The sequence below is a fragment of the Gopherus flavomarginatus genome, chromosome 3, assembly GCF_025201925.1.
Source record: "Gopherus flavomarginatus isolate rGopFla2 chromosome 3, rGopFla2.mat.asm, whole genome shotgun sequence".
Lineage (NCBI taxonomy): Eukaryota > Metazoa > Chordata > Testudines > Testudinidae > Gopherus > Gopherus flavomarginatus.
In genome coordinates, this window is record NC_066619.1 from 57,229,309 (window position 1) to 57,251,088 (window position 21,780).

Consider the following 21,780-nt stretch of genomic DNA (forward strand, 5'->3'; position numbering starts at 1 on the left):
GGGTAAATCAGATTCAATAATTCATTGGGAAGTCCTAGTCACCTATACAGCTATTTCACACATGGTGAGGGCTGTGGGAGCATCAGTGGGAGAGTCCGCTGCTGATGACCAACTCCTGTAGCATATGAGGAATAGACGCTCAGTCACCTTTGGTAGAGTAAAGATTCACAGGTTAGCAACTGCCCCCTGTGTAAACCATTGCCAGCTACAATGATATATGGTGCATGGCAAGAGGCACAAGACAATGATTTTTCAGAACTGCATTGACAGGAAATGTAGGCAAACTAGTAGACTCAGTTGTCCCCTCAGCTGCCCGTTTTATATGTGAATGCAGCTGTAAATTGCTATCAGGTCCCATTACAGGTATAGTATCAATTTGTTGAAGTACAACCAGCTGTTATGGTTCCCAATACAGTGTACATTGCATTATGCTGGTGTCATTGACAAGCTTTTCCTGTGTGCAATGCACTGTAGGCAGCAACTCTGGTAATCTGGGAACAGTAATTTCCTTCCGTTGAATAAATTGTGTGTAATAGAGCCTTCTTTCAGGGGCATAGCACAATGCTGGCCGTAAAGCAAGTATGTGATGGTTCATCTGTGATGGTACAGATGAGACGTGAATGCCATACAGTCAGATCACATGCTGCACAAACGCATTTTAGGGGATGGGGAGCTAGGATATGTATACTCTCCATTCAGGCCTGCCCACTTGTCACCTCACATAATCCAAAGCACTTGCTCTTGTGGAACATTTTCTCCAGCGAGGAGTGCAGAGGTAGCTGTGCAGGCTGTTAGTGAATGCAACAGGCTTTACACCTCCACACATGCCAACTGATTAGCTACAGGAAGCACAACAGTTTACAAGTAATGGTGTTCATTGCTATATAATCAGGTATGCAGTTGAGGCAATAACTGGGAAAATATAACAGGGATACCAAGTGCTCAGATAATATGGCAATGAGCGTAGTAGAAATGCCTAGAATGATAAACTATATTATCAAACATTGTTTTAATAACATGCTCAGAAGTCTTCCAGAGAATCAATCTAAGTTGAGTTGAGGAGTGTGTATAACATGCACCCTTTTCATACAGTAATGCTTAAATATGACAATGCTGAAGTTACAAGAGTACACATGATGCACAGCCACTCTCTCTATTTTTGTTTCTCCACTCCCAGACAGAGCAGCAGTCTTCTTTTCTTTCTCTTTGCCTTCTTCTCCTTTCCCAAAGAATCTTTTCAAATCAACAGAGCTAACAGAGTTCTTATGGAGGTGGAACCCTATCCTGCCATAATTCTGTTTTCCAATAGCCCTATTTATTTAAGTTAGAATAAACCCATTGAAATCAGGTTGAGAACAGTTTCTTGTAATCTTGAGTTATTTATAGATAAAATGATTTACCTATTTGTGAGCTATCTGCTGTGAGCACAGTATTACTGCAGGCTTTTCTTTGGGGATTACAACACCGTTTAAGTTTATTTTCTTGTTTTCTACATCATGTTGTGATCTCCTAAAGGAAATAATTTATTCTCTTTCTTTCTCCTTGAGATAAAATGCAACTTTTGGCTACATGTTTTCAATAGAGTAATATAGTTTATAAAATAGCTTTGTTTGAGCTAGGATTGGAGTTTGTATATGGAGAGTATATGCTCGCTCTCTCTCTCTCTCACACACACACACCCCCAGAGTGTTCAGGAACTTTTCCTCTTATGGTGTAAGAAATCCAGAATATCTTTATATGACAATGTTGGAATTCATCAAGCACTGAATCTTCACATTCTGGGCTGGATTCTGATCTCACATTACCATAAATCAGGATGAACTCTACCAAAGTCAACTGAATTACACAGGTGAATAAAATGGTGACAGATCAGAACCAGGCACATATTACAATACCAAATGAGTATGCAAAGACACTCTGCTTAAGTAAAATGGTTACAACACAAGCCACCCATGTTAGGAAATTATCAGCTCAGAATATGGTCCCCTGTCATAATTTAATGCAATTGAAAATAGGTATTGCCACACACACAGGTGGGCATTTACACTGGAAATCACAAGATCTGCTCTGGGGCCTATCTTCTATAATCAAGAATTGTGCATCTAAATAGATATCTAACAGCCAAGGAAGTTTGTTAGAAAACTGTTTTGAAAAGTGATAACTGAAGAGACAAAAGACTATGATGACTCCAAACAATAGGATTGTGATGAATTTCTGGCTCATTACGGAGTGAAGTGTCAACCCCTAGAGCAACTGCTAGTCAGCAGAGAACTCCATAACCTCCGGAGTACAGGAAAGGAAAGTACCACCCAAGATCAAAATGGACCAGACTCAAGATACAGGTGCACCACAGTAGTGCTTCAGTAGATATTACCTACATTGACAGAAAGCGTTCTCCCATCCGCATAGGTAATCCACCTCCCTGAGAGGTGGTATCAAGGTTGATGGAAGAATTCTTCTGTTGACCTAGCGCTGTCTACACCAGAGGTAAGCTCAACTTAACCACACCACTCAGAGGTGTGGATTCTTCACAGCCCTGAGAGATGTAGCTATGCTGATGTAAGCTCCCAGTGTAAACCAGCTCTCAGGATAGAGCTGAAGGCTGCTTAAAAGCAGGAACTGCCAGGAACAGCAGTCTGGGAACTGATTTCAGAGAGAAAGCAGGTCAGCTGAAGAGCTGGGATTGAGGGCATGTCTACACAGCAACTAGGAGCAGGACTCCCAGCTAGTGCATTAAAATAGCAGTGTGGATGTTGTGGTGCTGGTAGAGACTCAGGCTAGCCACCCGAGCTTGGACCCACCTAGTCCTCTGGGTCTGAGCTCAAGTAGCTAGCCTGAGCCTCCACCAGTGCCACAATGTCCGGGCTGATTTTTTTTTTTTTTTTTTTTTTTTAGTGCTGTACATCGAGCCCTGCTAGTGTGAGCGTGTTTGAGAGGCTCACTCCTAGCTGCAGTGAAGACATACTCTGAAAGGCTGAATGCCAGTCCTTGAAGCAGCCTGTTGCTGGGGAGGGACTCAGCAGTAGCTGTGGAAAGGAGGCTATTTGGAAGCAGCCTGCAAACAGGAGGGCTGTGCGCATGGGTCCAAAAAGATGGCGTAAGGGAATGAATTCTGGCTGGGGAGGACCTGAGGTCTGTGTCCCTGGCACTAGGCCGGAGGAGCCCCGCCTTACAACCCCTGGACTAGCCTGCCCTTAGGTGTTGAATTAGGAGCTGTTAGTTACAAACAAAAGGTAAATCTACAGCAATGTGCCTAGAGTAACTGCAGTATTTATACAACACCTTCAAAACACAGGCCTGGGAATTTAAATTCCTAACTCTGCTATGCACCGACAGGGACACTGGTTTTATAGTTCATTACAACAATTTCAACATTTTGTAATGCACCAGGCTGCCTGTTACCCTTAACTGTCCAGTTCAAACCCTTTATGCATAAACAGTCTAACCCCCAGTTGCCCACTTCATTTCAAGTGACCACCTCCAACATGCATTACCCCTTCTGCTTAACAATCTGTCCCAACTCTTATTCAACTAAGGCTTGATCTACACTATTAGTTATACCAACATAAGTTACATTGTCCAGGGGTGTGGATTTTCCACACCCTTGAGCGACGTAGCTATATTGACGTAAGCTCTCGTGCAGACAGCGCTATGTCAACTTGGACTTTTCTTCTTTGCTAAAGGTGGTTTTAAGTGTGTTAAAGTGTATATCCCGGGCTTTCTCCTCAGAACATATTATGTGGTATGTGAGGGTGTCATAAACAGATAGCTAAGGGTTAATGTCTCTTACACCTGGAAAGAAGTAACCTGAAACACCTGACCAGAGGACCAAATCAGGAAACAAGACTTTTTCAAATCTGGGTGGAGGGAAGTTTGTGTGAGAGTCCTTTGTTCTTGGTCTTGTGCCTCTCTCTCTCTCAGCTATGAGAGGATCTCTGTTTCCTGCCTTTCTAATCTTTTGTTTCCCAGTTGTAAGTACAAAAGATCAGATAGTGATTTATATGTGGTTTTTTTTTTGTATTTACATGTGTGTAGTTGCTGGAGTGTTTTGAATTGTATTTTTTTTTAATAAGGCTGTTTATTCATATTTCTTTTAAGCAATTGACCCTGTATTTGTCACCTTAATACAGAGAGACCATTTTAATGTATTTTTTCTTTCTTTTTAAGACCTGTTGGAGTTTTTTCTTTGGTGGGGAACTCCAGGGAATTGAGTCTGTGCTCACCAGGGAATTGGTGGGAGGAAGAAGTCAGGGGGAAATCTGTGTGTGTTAGATTTACTAGCCTGACTTTGCATACCCTCTGAGTGAAGAGGGAAGTACTTCTGTTTCCAGGACTGGAAACAGAGAGGGTGGAATCCCTCTGTTTTGATTCACGGAGCTTGCTTCTGTGTATCTCTCCAGGAACACCTGGAGGGGGGAAGGGAAAAGGTTTATTTCCCTTTGTTGTGAGACTCAAGGGATTTGGGTCTTGGGGTCCCCAGGGAAGGTTTTTGGGGGGACCAGAGTGCCCCAAAACACTAATATTTTGGGTGGTGGCAGCTTTACCAGATCCAAGCTGGTAACTAAGCTTGGAGGTTTTCATGCTAACTCCCATATTTTGGATGCTAAGGTCCAAATCTGGGACTAGGTTATGACATGGTGTGCAGTGGTGAGATAGATAGAATCCAGAAGCCAGTAGGAATATTATATTTTTCTTTTCTCTGCTAGGGGCTTTTTAGCAGAGAGGGTTTGGTTTTAAAAGGAAATAGAGAGAAATATTTTTTTCTGCTATCTCTGGCAGTTTTTGGCTTGCATATTAAGCAAGGAACCATTAAGCTGTGACAAACAGGTCTTTTGTGACACAATAGCACTCCCATTAGGAATCAAATACCAGCACTATACACATGCAAATAAAGTGGTTTTTCTGGTTTACTTTACATTTAAAAGATTAGCTAGAGGAAGAAAGGGAAAAAGGCACTGTTGCTAGGCAGACCCCAGGAGGCAACAGAGAACCTGCAGTTCAGAAGACAAACACCGGAGGGCACCCCAACACAAGAAAACAGGAACCATGACTTCGAAGGAAAAAAGGGAGGCAGAAGAACAAATCAAAGAAGCTAAACACAGGCAACAACTGGAAAAAAGACAAAAAGAGGTGGAGCTGAAAGAAAAGGAAGAAAACATCAAACTGGCAGGCTACCAAAGAGAACAAGCAGCCAAAGAGGCAGCCCACAAAAGGAAACAACAAGAAGAAGAGGCAACTCACAAACAAGAGATGGAAAGGCTACAAAAACAAGAAGAAGCCAACAATGCAGCCCACCAACGAGAGTTGGAAAAACAGAGGGAAGCACACCGCCAGACCCTGGAATTAGAAAAGGCTAAGCAACAGGCTCCAGCCAATCCTAACAACCCTTCGCCAATTATGGTTCCACATCACAGAAAATTTCCCACCTACAAGGCAGGTGATGACACCGAGGCCTTCTTGGAAAATTTTAAAAGAGCCTGTCTTGGGTACAGCATCCCTGAAGGCCAGTACATAGACTCATAGACTCTAGGACTGGAAGGGACCTCGAGAGGTCATCGAGTCCAGTCCCCTGCCCTCATGGCAGGACCAAATACTGTCTAGACCATCCCTAATAGACATTTATCTAACCTACTCTTAAATATCTCCAGAGATGGAGATTCCACAACTTCCCTAGGCAATCTATTCCAGTGTTTAACTACCCTGACAGTTAGGAACTTTTTCCTAATGTCCAACCTAAATCTCCCTTGCTGCAGTTTAAGCCCATTGCTTCTTGTTCTATCATTGGAGGCTAAGGTGAACAAGTTTTCTCCCTCCTCCTGATGACACCCTTTTAGATACCTGAAAACTGCTATCATGTCCCCTCTCAGTCTTCTCTTTTCCATACTAAACAAACCCAATTTCTTCAGCCTTCCTTCATAGGTCATGTTCTCAAGACCTTTAATCATTCTTGTTGCTCTTCTCTGGACCCTCTCCAATTTCTCCACATCTTTCTTGAAATGCGGTGCCCAGAACTGGACACAATACTCCAGTTGAGGCCTAACCAGCGCAGAGTAAAGTGGAAGAATGACTTCTCGTGTCTTGTTTACAACACACCTGTTAATGCATCCCAGAATCATGTTTGCTTTTTTTGCAACAGTATCACACTGTTGACTCACATTAAGCTTGTGGTCTACTATGACCCCTAGATCTCTTTCTGCCATACTCCTTCCTAGACAGTCTCTTCCCATTCTGTATGTGTGAAACTGATTGTTCCTTCCTAGGTGGAGCACTTTGCATTTATCTTTATTGAACTTCATCCTGTTTACCTCAGACCATTTCTCCAATTTGTCCAGATCATTTTGAATTTTGACCCTGTCCTCCAAAGCAGTTGCAATCCCTCCCAGTTTGGTATCGTCCGCAAACTTAATAAGCGTACTTTCTATGCCAACATCTAAATCGTTGATGAAGATATTGAACAGAACCGGTCCCAAAACAGACCCCTGCGGAACCCCACTTGTTATACCTTTCCAGCAGGATTGGGAGCCATTAACAACTACTCTCTGAGTATGGTTATCCAGCCAGTTATGCACCCACCTTATAGTAGCCCCATCTAAATTGTACTTTCCTAGTTTATCTATAAGAATATCATGCGAGACCGTATCAAATGCCTTACTAAAGTCTAGGTATATCACATCTACTGCTTCTCCCTTATCCACAAGGCTCATTATCCTATCAAAGAATGCTATCAGATTAGTTTGACACGATTTGTTCTTTACAAATCCATGCTGGCTATTCCCTATCACCTTACCACCTTCCAAGTGTTTGCAGATGATTTCTTTGATTACCTGCTCCATTATCTTCCCTGGCACAGAAGTTAAACTAACTGGTCTGTAGTTTCCTGGGTTGTTTTTATTTCCCTTTTTATAGATGGGCACTATATTTGCCCCCTTCCAGTCTTCTGGAATCTCCCCCGTCTCCCATGATTTCCCAAAGATAATAGCTAGAGGCTCAGATACCTCTTCTATTAACTCCTTGAGTATTCTAGGATGCATTTCATCAGGCCCTGGTGACTTGCAGGCATCTAACTTTTCTAAGTGATTTATTACTTGCTCTTTTCTTATTTTCTCTTCTAAACCTACCCTCTTCCCGTAAGCATTCACTATACTAGACATTCCTTCAGACTTCTCAGTGAAGACTAAAACAAAGAAGTCATTAAGCATCTCTGCCATTTCCAAGTCTCCCGTTACCGTTTCCCCCTCCTCATTGAGCAGTGGGCCTACCCTGTCCTTAGTCTTCCTCTTGCTTCTAATGTATTGGTAAAAAGTCTTCTTGTTTCCCTTTATTCCCATAGCTAGTTTGAGTTCATTTTGTGCCTTTGCTTTTCTAATCTTGCCTCTGCATTCCTCTGTTATTTGCCTATATTCATCCTTCGTGATCTGACCTAGTTTCCATTTTTTATATGACGCTTTTTTATTTTGTAGGTCACGCAAGATCTCAAGGGTAAGCCAAGGTGGTCTTTTGCCACATTTTCTATCTTTCCTAACCATCGGAATAACTTGCTTTTGGGCCCTTAATAGTGTCCCTTTGAAAAACTGCCAACTTTCCTCAGTTGTTTTTCCCCTCAGTCTTAATTCCCATGGGACCTTACCTATCAGCTCTCTGAGCTTACCAAAATCCGCCTTCCTGAAATCCATTGTCTCTATTCTGCTGTATTCCCTTCTACCCTTCCTTAGAATTGCAAATTCTATGATTTCATGATCACTTTCACCCAAGCTTCCTTCTACTTTCAAATTCTCAACAAGTTCCTCCCTATTTGTAGGAGGAGACCACAGCTCAGTGGACCTTTAGCAGAGGGATGGAAGATGCTGTAAGTGTAATGAACTGGGACATATCAAGGCCAACTGTCCAAAGAAAGCCATCCGAGTGCAGTTCATTACACCACCATCACCTAAAAGATCCCCAGGCCCAGATGCCTCTCAAATACCCTTGGAGCGAAGGAAAAATTTGAGAGTGGGCGGAAACAAGGTTACTGCTTGGAGAGACACGGGGGCACAAGTGTCAGCTATCCACCAATCCTTCGTAGACCCCAAATTCATCAACCCAAAGGCCCAAGTGACAATTTACCCCTTCATGTCACAAGCTGTAGACTTGCCTACAGCTGAACTGCCTGTCCAGTACAAAGGCTGGTCAGGAATGTGGACTTTTGCAGTTTATGACAACTATCGCATCCCTATGCTACTGGGGGAAGATTTGGCCAACCAGGTGAAGCAGGCCAAGAGGGTGGGAATGGTTACACATAGCCAAACCAGGCAAGCTTCCAGACCCATTCCTGTTCCTGAACCATCCACAGACGCCCCGTCTGTGTTACCAGAGACCCCGACAGAGGTAGTGGACCCATATTCCATGCCAACCACTGAAACAGCCACAGCACCTCCAGTCCCAGGCCCGGAACTGGAACAGCAACCAGCATCAGCAATTGCAACCACATCTTCAAACTCAACGCTAGTGGGCGCCAGCGAGCCAGAACTGGCAGAAGCAACAGACAGCCATACCCAAAAGGCTCAGCCAGAGCCTGAAATACCCTCAGGTGCACCAGCGGAGAGCGGTTCACCAGCAACGGAAACAAACCCATCACCTACATCGCTTCCAGAGGGACCAAGTCCAAGTCCCCACTCTAAGGAAGAACTGGTGACCCCAGACTGAGCAGGAAGCAGATGACAGCCTTCAGAAAGCTTGGGCGGTGGCACGGAACACCCCACCGCCTCTCAGCTCTTCTAATCGATCCCGGTTTGTTATAGACCAAGGACTTTTATACAAGGAGATTCTTTCTGGTGGACACCGGGAAGAATGGCAGCCGCAAAAACAGTTGATGGTTCCAACTAAGTACCGGGGGAAGCTCTTAAGCTTAGCCCATGATCATCCCAGTGGCCATGCTGGGGTGAACAGAACCAAGGACCTTCCACTGAGAGGGGATGGGCAAGGACGTTGCCAAGTATGTCCGGTCTTGTGAGGTATGCCAAAGAGTGGGAAAGCCCCAAGACCAGGTCAAGGCCCCTCTCCAGCCACTCCCCATAATTGAGGTCCCATTTCAGCAAGTAGCTGTAGATATTCTGGGTCCTTTCCCAAAAAGATGCCCAGAGGAAAGCAGTACGTACTGACTTTCGTGGACTTTGCTACCCGATGGCCGGAAGCAGTAGCTCTAGGCAACACCAAGGCTAACACTGTGTGCCTGGCCCTAACAGACATTTTTGCCAGGGTAGGTTGGCCCTCTGACATCCTTACTGATTCAGGATCTAATTTCCTGGCAGGGACCATGAAAGAACTGTGGGAAACTCATGGGGTGAACCACTTGGTTGCCACCCCGTACCACCATCAAACCAATGGCCTGGTGGAAAGGTTTAATGGAACTTTGGGGGCCATGATACGTAAATTCATCAACGAACACTCCAATAATTGGGACCTAGTGTTGCAGCAGTTGCTGTTTGCCTACAGGGCTGTACCACATCCCAGTTTAGGGTTTTCACCGTTTGAACTTGTGTATGGTCACGAGGTTAAGGGGCCATTACAGTTGGCGTAAACCCCTCCCATTGCTGCTTCACCTTCTCCAGGAACTAACATTCTGGACTTTGTAAGCAACCTACAAAGCACCCTCCGACACTCTTTAGCCCTTGCTAGAGAAAATCTAAAGGATGCTCAGGAACAGCAAAAGGCCTGGTATGACAGACATACCAGAGAACGTTCCTTCAAAGTAGGAGACCAGGTTATGGTCTTAAAGGCGCAACAGGCCCATAAGATGGAAGCATCATGGAAAGGGCCATTCAAGGTCCAAGAGCGCCTGGGAACTGTAAACTACCTCATAGCATTTCCCAATTCCTCACTAAAGCCCAGAGTGTACCATGTTAATTCTCTCAAGCCTTTCTATTCCAGAGACTTATAGGTTTGTCAGTTTACAGTCCAGGGAGATGATTCTGAGTGGCCTGACGGTGTCTACTACGAAGGGAAAAAAGACGGTGGCATGGAAGAGGTGAACCTCTCAATCACCCTGGAACGTCTGCAGCGGCGACAAATCAAGGAGCTGTGCACTAGCTTCGCCCCATTGTTCTCAGCCACCCCAGGACAGACTGATCGGGCATACCACTCCATTGACACAGATAATGCTCACCCCATTAGAACCCCACCCTACCGGGTGTCTCCTCATGCCCAAGCTGCTATAGAACGGGAGATCCAGAACATGCTACGGATGGGTATAATCCACTCATCTACCAGTGCATGGGCATCTCCAGTGGTTCTGGTACCCAAACCAGATGGGGAAATACGCTTTTGTGTGGACTACTGTAAGCTAAATGCGGTAACTCGTCCGGACAACTATCCAATGCCACGCACCGATGAACTATTGGAAAAGTTGGGACGGGCCCAGTTCATCTCTACAATAGACTTAACCAAGGGGTACTGGTAAGTACTGCTAGATGAACCTGCCAAGGAAAGGTCAGCATTCGTCACCCATGCGGGGGTGTATGAATTTAATGTCCTTCCTTTCGGCCTTCGAAATGCACCCGCCACCTTCCAGAGGCTGGTACATGGTCTACTAGCAGGACTGGGAGAATATGCAGTTGCCTACCTCGATGATGTGGCCATTTTTTCGGACTCCTGGCCCGAACACCTACTACACCTGGAAAAGGTCTTTGAGCACATCAGGCAGGCCGGACTAACTTAAGGCCAAAAAGTGTCAAATAGGCCAAAACAGAGTGATTTACCTGGGGCACCCGGTGGGTCGAGGAACCATAAATCCCCTACAGGCCAAGGTGGATGCTATCCAAAAGTGGCCTGTCCCAAGGTCAAATAAACAGGTCCAACTCTTCTTAGGCTTGGCCAGATACTACAGGCGATTTGTACCCCACTACAGCCAAATCGCTGCCCCACTGACCGACCTAACCAAAAAGACCCAACCGAATGCAGTGAAGTGGACTGATGAGTGTCAAAAGGCCTTTACTCAACTTAAGGCGACGCTCATGTCTGACCCTGTGCTCAGGGCCCTGGATTTTGACAAGCCATTCCTAGTAACCACGGATGCATCTGAGCGTGGTATAGGAGCAGTTCTCATGCAGGAAGCAACAGATCACAACTTCCATCCTGTCATGTTTCTCAGCAACAAACTGTCTGAGAGGGAAAGTCACTGGTCAGTCAGTGAAAAGGAATGCTATGCCATTGTGTACGCCCTGAAAAAGCTACGCCCATATGTTTGGGGACGGCGGTTCCAGCTACAAACTGACCATGCTGCGCTAAAGTGGCTTCATGTTCCCCTTGGCAGTAACAAGAAACTTCTTCGTTGGAGTTTAGCTCTCCAAGATTTTAATTTTGAAATTCAGCACATCTCAGGAGCTTCTAACAAAATAGCTGATGCACTCTCCCATGAAAGTTTCCCAGAAACCAGTAGTTAAAAAGTATTCTTAAAATGTAAAAGTCTGTTAGTTATATACTTAGTGGTATATGTAAAGGTGCATGTGTTGTATTAATCTGTTTATTTTAAAGTTCTAGGAGGAAATCGCCGCCAGTGAGCTTCCCCACTGTCTGCAATTTGGGGGGCGTGTCATAAACAGATAGCTAAGGGTTAATGTCTCTTACACCTGGAAAGAAGTAACCTGAAACACCTGACCAGAGGACCAATCAGGAAACAAGACTTTTTCAAATCTGGGTGGAGGGAAGTTTGTGTGTGAGTCCTTTGTTCTTGGTCTTGTGCCTCTCTCTCTCTCAGCTATGAGAGGATCTCTGTTTCCTGCCTTTCTAATCTTTTGTTTCCCAGTTGTAAGTACAAAAGATCAGATAGTGATTTATATGTTTTTTTTTTGTATTTACATGTGTGTAGTTGCTGGAGTGTTTTGAACTGTATTTTTTTTAATAAGGCTGTTTATTCATATTTCTTTTAAGCAATTGACCCTGTATTTGTCACCTTAATACAGAGAGACCATTTTAATGTATTTTTTCTTTCTTTTTAAGACCTGTTGGAGTTTTTTCTTTGGTGGGGAACTCCAGGGAATTGAGTCTGTGCTCACCAGGGAATTGGTGGGAGGAAGAAGTCAGGGGGAAATCTGTGTGTGTTAGATTTACTAGCCTGACTTTGCATACCCTCTGGGTGAAGAGGGAAGTACTTCTGTTTCCAGGACTGGAAACAGAGAGGGTGGAATCCCTCTGTTTTGATTCACGGAGCTTGCTTCTGTGCACCTGGAGGGGGGGAAGGGAAAAGGTTTATTTCCCTTTGTTGTGAGACTCAAGGGATTTGGGTCTTGGGGTCCCCAGGGAAGGTTTTTGGGGGGACCAGAGTGCCCCAAAACACTCTAATATTTTGGGTGGTGGCAGCTTTACCAGGTCCAAGCTGGTAACTAAGCTTGGAGGTTTTCATGCTAACCCCCATATTTTGGACACTAAGGTCCAAATCTGGGACTAGGTTATGACAGAGGGCATGGCTATAGATAACATTTCTTGGTGTGTTTAGGGTGGTTACTAAATCTATGAAAGTAGGTGTGGTGATTTGTGGGTTTTTTGTACTAGTTGTCTGAAGGGCCCCATTGTTGGGGCTGACTTGGTGGTGAGGAAGTTGTTGATCACATGGGAATGTTCCAGAGAGAGCTTAATGCATAGGTGCTGATTGTTGAAGTTGTGCCTGAAATCTATGAGGGAGTTTAAGCCATGTGTCCAGAGAATGAAAATGTCATTGACACATCTAAGGTATCTCATTGGTTTCTTGGTGCATTTGTCCAGAAATTCTTCTTCAGAGTGGACCATGAAGAGGCTGACATACTGGGGAGCCATCCTAGTATCCCTAGCTCCCCTGGGTTTGAAATTGGCCTGTCATGGTACAATCCCCACTCTGAACCTTAGTGTCCAAAAGATGGGGTACCAGCATGAATTCCTCTAAGCTCAATTACCAGCTTAGTACATGTAGCGCTGCCACCAACCAGGAATTCCAGTGCCTGGTACACTCTGGTCCCCCCAAAACCTTGCCCAGGGACCCCCAAGACCCAGACCCTCTGGATCTTAACACAAGGAAGGTAAACCCTTTCCCTCACCGTTGCCTCTCCCAGGCTTCCCCTCCCTGGGTTACCCTGGAAGATCACTGTGATTCAAACTCCTTGAATCACAAAACAGAGAGGACAATTCACCTTCCTCCCGCCTTCTCTTTCCCCCTCCCAGACTCTTCCTGAGAGAAAGTAATCCTGGCACAGAGAGAAATCAGCCTCTCTCTCACTCTTCCCTCCTTTCTCCCTACCAATTCCCTGGTGAATCCAGACCCAGTCCCCTGGGGTCTCACCAGAATAAAAAAACAATTAGGTTCTTAAACAAGAAAAGCTTTTAATTGAAGAAAAAATTTACTGTTTTTTCTATCTTTGTAAATATTAAAAAAATGGAATAGGTACAGGGTCTTTCAGCTATAGACACTGGGAACACCCTCCCAGCCTAAGTATACAAGTACAAATTAAAATCCTTTCAGCAAAAATACAAATTTGAACTCCTTTCAGCCAAATGCACATTTGCAAATAAAGAAAACAACCATAAGCCTAACTCGCTTTATCTACCTAGTACTCACTAGTCTGAACTTATAAGAGCCTGTGTTGGAGAGATTGGAGAGAAACCTGGTTGCACACCTGCTCCCTCTGAGCCCCCAGAGTGAACAACAACCAAAACTAACAGCACAGCACAAAAACTTCCCTCCCTCAAGATTTGAAAGTATCCTGTCCTCTGGTCCTCTGGTCAGGTGACAGCCAGGCTTACTGAACTTGTTAACCCTTTACAGTCAAAGAGATATAAAGTACTTCTGTGCTATTAACTTTTCTTATCTGTTTATGACAGGGCCATTCTACCTTGAATGGTCACTTACAATATGCACTAACTACTTATGCTAAACAATCTGTTCCACCTTGCATTTTTCTGTGAAGCTGCGAGTACCTTTCCCAGACCTGAAAAAGAGCTCTGTTTGGCTTGACAGTTTGTTTCTCTCACCAACATAAGTTGGTCCAAAAAAAGATATTATCTCACCCGCTTTGTCTCTTTAATATCCTGGGACTGACACAGCTACGACTACACTGCATACAAGTGCCAGATTTTCATTAACACATCACTGTGATAGTATAAGAATTATTTCTTCACACTCTAGGGCTCTTTTACACTGCTGGAGTGATGTAAAAGGACCAGAATGTATATGAGCATCTAGACCAGTATATCTATGAATAGAGATACGTATATCATTGTAAGCAAGTGGACTCACCCTGCGGCACCTCTTGCTGGTTGTCCTCGGGAATTAGGCAAAGGGGTGAACCTGCTGCCTCTGGCTAAATGTGGGCTGCCCCCTGCAACCCAGTACCTAATAGGCCTTACCAGGCCTGCAGCCTGTGTTTTCCTAGGCCAGAACTACCCAGCTCCCTTGGCCTTTCCCTAGTCCTGCTCCACTCCAGATACCTGGTTAACCTCCCTGCAGCCAGGTCCTTTTCTTTCTGAATGCAGAGAGACTGTCTGCTTGAGCTCCTGGCTCAAGCCTTCATAGGCCAGCTGGGCCCTGGTTGGGGTGTGGCCACAGCTGAGTCTGCTTCCTCCCAATCAGTCCAGGCATCTTGCCCTTCCACTGTTTTAAACCCCTCAGAGCAGGAGCCTGAAACCACCCCACTACAATCATTATATAACATTATAATATGTTTGGAACTTAATATCATATTCATACAATATGTAGGCTCAAAAGAATGAGGCAAGGACTGTGTATCAACCATAAGTTTGAACTGCTTAACTCTTGATGAATTTTGTCACAACTTGACAGCCATCTGAACTTAGTTTTAATGACCTTTCATGGTACTTTTTCCAAAAGGGAAAAAAATCCCTATTCAAAATGTATGTGCGTTGTCACAATACACTATAATAATGGCTCTTCAGGAAACCAGGGCAGCTGCAAGCAAATCTACGTTCTTTGAAAGCCATATGACTAGGGCTAGGTACTTCCTTTAGGCCTACCCTTCAGCATTTGGACTGACTATATGGTTACTTCCCTCATCACAGATTCTTCCATAGCTATTTCAGCAATACTGTTTGGACTTGATAGACAAAATTCATATGGAAATATTTATACAAATTGAATCTATCATCCATATCTTAGATAAATAAAAAAAGATTGCAACAAAAATTAATTAAAAAAAGAAGTGTGTTTTGAAGACCCTATTTAGAGAGTTTTTAAATCATGTTTTGTTAGAGCTCCCACAATCTAAAAACAGAAGACCTTTCTATGCTGGGTGGACATTCAAGATGACATAGACATTTGTAAGATAAAGTGTTTGCTTCTATGTCCTTTGCCAAATGCTCTCCTCTGGCCACTGTAGTGCAGTATGTTGTTTGTTTGTAGACTGTCATCATCTGCACCAGAGGTATGTTTTATTGATCTTGTGTGTTTTTTACGCACAAACACAATTTCTCTGGCATTCTGTCAGCATAAAATATATCACTATTACATCTACATTGGCAATGTGTTGGGTGGTGGGGCACTGTATAATAGGGCTTTTGGCTCACTTTAGTATCATATTGTTACTTTTTTAAAATGCAAAAATCAATTAGATGACAGTGCAGACAAATCATTTTCCAATCTTCTTTTAAATATTGTAGCCCCTTTTAACTTATAGGAACCAAAAGGTTATCTTACATCAGAAAAAAAAATGTTATATTACACTCACTTTATTACAATTTGAGATAACTGGAAGCTTTGGCAGAAGATCATTCCCTGGCATCCAGATTTTCAGCTAGGAGCTGAACAACTTTTTGTTTTTGTCCTGGAAAATGTTAGAAAGAAAGTAATTTTTCTTATTTATAAATCCTACAATGCAAAATAAACTCCATTTTTAAAAGCAAAATGCAAAATAAATGGAAGTTGGTATTACATTTTAAAAGCTTTTATGGCACTTAACGCAAAAACTTCAGGTCCTCAAACAAAAAACTCTAGAAATGTTCAAGAGAAAACAAATCTACATTATCTGGGAGATGAACTGTAAGACATGTCTTTTCTATCTCTAACATATGTTTCCTGCACACGATTCATGGAAAGACCTTCATAACTGATAGCAGGGGGCAGATTTCACTCCTTTGTGAGGATGAACCAAAGGGGAAAAGTCTGAGTGTCTGGCAGTTAAGAATTTAGGATAGATGAATTTGGAAAGACTGAGGACTGGAAGAGTTGTTGAGGTCACCCTTCAAGAAGTAACTAAGCTAATGGAAGTCATGGTGAGGTCTATATGCCTGTAGGCTGCTTACTGGTATCAGGGCTCTGAGCCATAGCAGCATAGCATTAAGACACAAAAGGTAACAGGTCAGATAGTGACAGAACCCATTACTCATCCTAGTGACCTCCATAACATCACAGCTAGTCAGTGACAGAGATGGGAATAAACCCAGTCTCCTCAATCTCCAAAATATGTACATAATTTTTTTCCTTATGAGGAAACTCCAGAATTTCTCAGCAGTTCTGTGTTTGTGTTTATCTCTCTATATATATAATGTTGCCTGTCTATTAATTGTGTATCCACTATTTTGAATACTTAAGAATTCCGCATTAGCACTTTGATGTTCGGTAGGTTCTCATTCCAAGATCAAGCCCAGTATTATTAAAATTACTGTTCTCTTTGGAACCCTAATATGCACGGTTGCAACACTCACACTTAGGAAAATGCTTTTTATTTGTGACAGCTTTGTTAACCCAGTTAGCAAAGTTACAACGCAGCAAGGTAGATAGAGATAACACAGAATGAGTGTCTGAGCATTTATATATTCACACTATCCCCTGAACAACTGGAAGTGTTAGTCATTATCTTCCACTTCCTCTTTCTCATATTCTTCCTTATCACCATCACCAATGGTCGTCATCCTGGTCCTTCCAACAGTTACATCTTCCAAAGCACAAAGGCTGGGATACAACTTTTATAATGTGTTATACTGATACCTATATACCTAATGCATATTCAGTAGGGGTTTCATTCTCTTGTCCTTATTTGTATTTCCTGATCTTACTAATTTTGGGATGCCCTTCTGCCATAGGTTACTAGTCAATTTACCACAAGATCATTAGCATATAGTCCATTGGTTAACATGGCATTCTTGTGGGCAGACATCTGCTTATGTTCCTAACTTAAAAAAATATCTAAAGCTGGTGCAACTAGCATCTGTGGTTACCAGTCAGCAGTTTAGTTAGTACAGTCTATTTTGGAATAACTTATGATCTAGGGTTATTCCTGGTTATCCCTGTTTAGCTAAGCTATTATTTTACAGGCCTCAGGCCTGTAAGCTCATTGCTTTACTGCCTTAACTTATGCCTTTGCCTGATGTAGTAAATACCTATATGCTACAATAACCATGTAATAAATTAATTTAATATGCCCTTTTGATCACCTCACCTTCAAGCTTCCCACTGATCTATCTATTCTAGGAGCTTTTCTAACAATCCAAACAGACATCATTTACAAACAAAACAAACAAAAAACCAATCTACTAGAGATAAGTTTCCTCCTCCTTCCCCTAGATAGGTATTTCCCCTGCAGATTTACACCTTCCCAAGAGGATGCATCTGGGAGCCAGTAACATTTTCTTTTATGAACAATATTATGAATGTAATGTCTGATATCTTAGCACATGGCTGTTTCTATCAAACAGGAGTTGTATATCATTAGAAAACATGGATTCCCAATGGGAGCTGGCACATGCTTCGAGCCCTGGAAAAGCCTAAGGTAAGACTTCCTAGTCATCAAACTTTTGGATTCAGAAAAGGTATCTTACATTATGTTTAGAAACTTTCCTAGCTGTTTGTGAGCCTGAAACTTGGCTATGTAGATATAAAAATGTTAATTGGGATTATTTTTGTAGTAAAAATATCTGTAAAACTTTCCTAAAATAGGTTTTGTAATAGTAGATTGTATATACAGAATACGAGATAGTGTGGTGCAGTGTAAAGATTTCAGTGGCACTCGTACGCAGTGACCTACATAAGTCACTTATGGCTTTGCCACTCACATGTAATGTGGCTAGCCCAAACTTAGGTGAATAAAATCATTATACAAGACTACACAGTGTGTCCCATGTCTGTTTCAGGAAATATGTAAGGTCGTGTGGTTTTGCTGTTCTTGCATCACCTAGAATTTTTCATTCATGCTATATCTGGGACTGTCACTGCATTTCCAATGCTCTTCTTCAAATTCTTTATTTTATTTATGTATTTATTTTTATTGCTTTTGAAAGATATCAGATTGACAGTCTGGAGACCAAAAACCTTGATTTGCAGAGCAGCTATAGTGCAAGCAATAGCTGTGCAAGCTCTCCTATACTATCCTTCAACCGTGCCCTAGTGGGAGCTCTTCTAGGAATGTGATCCAAACATTTACGGATATACCTACAGTAAGAAAGGAAAAGAGAATAAAGGAAATTGACATAAGGACAGACACAGGGAGCTGAAAGGAGAGCATGGAAGGGGCCTGCAAGAAGAAGACAAGAGACAGTAGCAGGAGCAGAGAGTGAAAAGAAGTTGGAAGGAGGCAAAAGACAAGAAGAAATATTTCTTCTTGCTTTGTAATCAGATTGCACCTTTTCTGTTAGGAGCTGTTTAATGTTTCACCCTGGAGGTTAGTGTATGCCCTTGGTATATTTGCAGATAGTTTGGATGGAGAATACTCTCTGGCCAGCAGACGGCTCTATCATTGGCATTGAAAATATTATAATGATCTTTGTGCTTAACTGTTGATATAGTGGCCAATAAATGCCCTTTTCTTCAGCTTCATCTGCACAGGTTGTTGTGATTTATAGATGTTCTGTGGTGGATGAAGCAAGAAGGTAGACATCTAGGGCGCTAGTGGAAGAAGACTTGTGCAAACCTGGCTGATTGTGAAATCAAGATTTATTTATCTATTTATTTATTACATTTTATGCCATAGGTGTGTAGGAGGTGAAGAAGGTGCTAGCAGGGAGCAACTGTGTAAGAGAATGCAGGAACTGCATCTGCAGCTGTTATATGTGCAGGGTGCAACATGGGGGAAGCTTCTTGAGCTTACACACGCATGGATTGCTAACATTTTGGCCCCTTGTAACAACCTAAGGTCAATGGCAAGAACATTATTGCTATAATTCTTGGTATGGTGTCACTCACAGCCTGTATACTTTTGTGTGGAAATGTCTGTGGATGCAATGACAGGACAACATATATGTAGTCCCAGGATGCTGGGAAGAAAGTCAGTGACACAGAAGCCTTCTCAGACATCCTGTATCCAGGTATCAAATGGGCATCTTATCACATCTGAGATGTGACATCCTCAACTACTCTTTGGAAACATTTTGTCCTTTGTCTGGAAAGGGTTTATATTGGATTGCAAGGTAAGGATGACAGTTCCTGCCATTTCTGTGCTTCCCACAAACAAAAATTAGTATAATGTTATGTGTGATTGTGTGGATAAACGTGTGTCTCTTATTGTGAATAACTGTGTTTCACTACAGACATAATGGATGTCTAACTGTCTATAACTCAGTCTCAGCATCTATGTATTTCTCTCTCTGCTAGAGTGTAATTTCACCTCTCTGTTTACACTATTACAGTCTCAATTTTATGTCTGTTTTCTAAAAGCAGTTGAATTAGAGCATTTGACATTTCCTTGTGCTAACATACTCCCGTACAGAGAGAATCCTGGAACAGGGAGAATATTAATATTTCTATGGGGTACAAGATTGCAAGGATAAATGCCGTAAATAGCATCCTGTAAAGTAAACTGCAATTCTGGCTTTGGTGCTAGAACTACATGAGGTGTGAATGGGGGTGGTGATCATGATTAGTGGTGATTAGTTATACCATTATTATCTCTTATTTCTCTATTGCCATAGGTCATCACCATTTGTTACAGACCATGTAGGAAGAAGAGCTGACCTGAAGAAGAGTTCTGTGAGCTCAGCAGCAGCCACTGCCAGTAGCACCAAGGGGCACAAGAGGGGGTGCATTATTGGAATATTTGACCATTTGATTTTATAACTGTTACCTTCCCTCCTCCCATCTAGTATTGCTTACCGCACTAGCTGCAAGTTAGACTGTAGACTGTTTGGGGCAGAGGCTGTGTCTGCTTCTGGGCTTGTGCAGGGTCTAGCAGAAAGAGGACCCAATCCTGCAAGAGACCTCTGAGCATACTGAAATATGAATAATAATGATGAGCTTTTGTCAGTAGCTGAGAGAGCAGTGACACACCATAGCTGTGTTTATATTATGTGAAAATCTAGATTATTCAGGCACAAGTGTGATCAGAATAGGGCCTTTAATGCCTTAAAAGTTCACTTTGATTCTGGAATATATAGATGGGGCTATCTAGTGGGAACCAATTAATGTGATGAGGTGTACAGTATGCATAGAAAGAACTGCAGCTGTCAGCCAGTGTAGGGAGCAGGGATGCTATGATCTGTTACCGCTTTAATTAACTATTGAATTATTTTGAAAATACTTTTAGTAGGATTAATTTCTTTTGGTTTCCTTCTTATGTTCCTAGAGCACAATAGAAAGCTGACTAAAATGAAACCTTTGAGAAGTGTTTCATCATTTGAGATCTAGGTTAAGTTAAAAAAATTGAAATGAGTTGACTTATAGTTGTTTTGGTTTTTTTTAATTATTTTATTTTATAGCAAGTATGGAATTAGTTTGAACTTGTCGTTGCCTTGGCGGGGAAAATAAACATTAAATAGAAGCAAAGTCAATCACGTTTGAACATTTGCATTTTTACCATTGAGTATGTTTACTTGAATTATCATCTTGTAGCAGACATCTCTGCTTTGCTTTGATCTCATGCTACCAAAGATATTTTACACGAAGCAATCATTAAAAACCCCACACACAATTATGACAATTTCTGAAAAGCTCATCAGTTAATATAAGGTGCAGGGGCTTTTCATTTTAATTTTAATGTGTTGTAGTGTAGAATTAAAAAATAATGAAGTGTTTTAAAGAATCTTTAGATTTTACTTCCTCCTAGTATAGCAGCAAGAAATGTGTGCTTAATGTGAAAAATGAAGGTGAAAGGAACAAGACTGGACAACTTTTAGGATGCATAAAGTACCGAGTGATGAACCAATAGGGTACTGTGTGCTATTGAGTTAATAGAAATAAAACATTCTGTGAGACTTGTGAGTCATTAATTCAAATGCTGGTGTAAATATGGTTTAATTCATCATCACTTCTTTAAATTATGTTTATATACAGTTCCTGCATACAGCCTCTACTGCCTTGTGTGAAATGCCATTGACTGAGCTAGCATTTTCATTTATACAAACAGTATTTCCTGTGTTGCCAGAAGATGGGAGAAATAGTAATCTCTGGTTATCAGTGATACAGATGGGCAATAGAAAAGTCCCATTAATTTCAAATTAGCTTTCTGAATAAGTTTAAATTAAATAATTTCCTAGATAGCTCCTAATATTTGCATGTTTTTTATCATAATGATGTATAACTGATGGGCGTTGTAAGGAGAACATAGCAAATTAATATGTGCTCTTACTGAAAATTATTCTTTTTCATTATGAAGTATACTTAGGATAGTAGAAAAGCATTTTAAATGTGTAGATACATGAGATTGTCAACCAAATATGATACGCACATCTAGATGTAAAAAGAATGTTTTTTTCACACAAAACATGTTTTTAATAAAAGCATTCCGTTTTCTTTTCTAAAACCCAGTCATGTACCTTTTTAAAGACATGCAAGAAAATTTGGATCCCAGTCCTGCTCCCCCTGAAGTCAGTGGCTAAACTCCCATGGACCTAGAACTG

The 21,780-nt window shown here is 42.2% G+C and overlaps 1 long non-coding RNA gene across 1 annotated transcript in view; it reads left to right on the forward strand.

Annotated features, from left to right (window-relative positions):
* The window catches only part of LOC127047039 (uncharacterized), a 31,381-nt gene extending 9,601 nt beyond the window's left edge, over window positions 1–21,780 (forward strand). The window contains exons 2-3 of the long non-coding RNA XR_007773280.1: window positions 17,650–17,723; window positions 19,858–21,780. This is a non-coding gene — a long non-coding RNA (uncharacterized LOC127047039). The remainder of the gene's footprint in view (window positions 1–17,649; window positions 17,724–19,857) is intronic.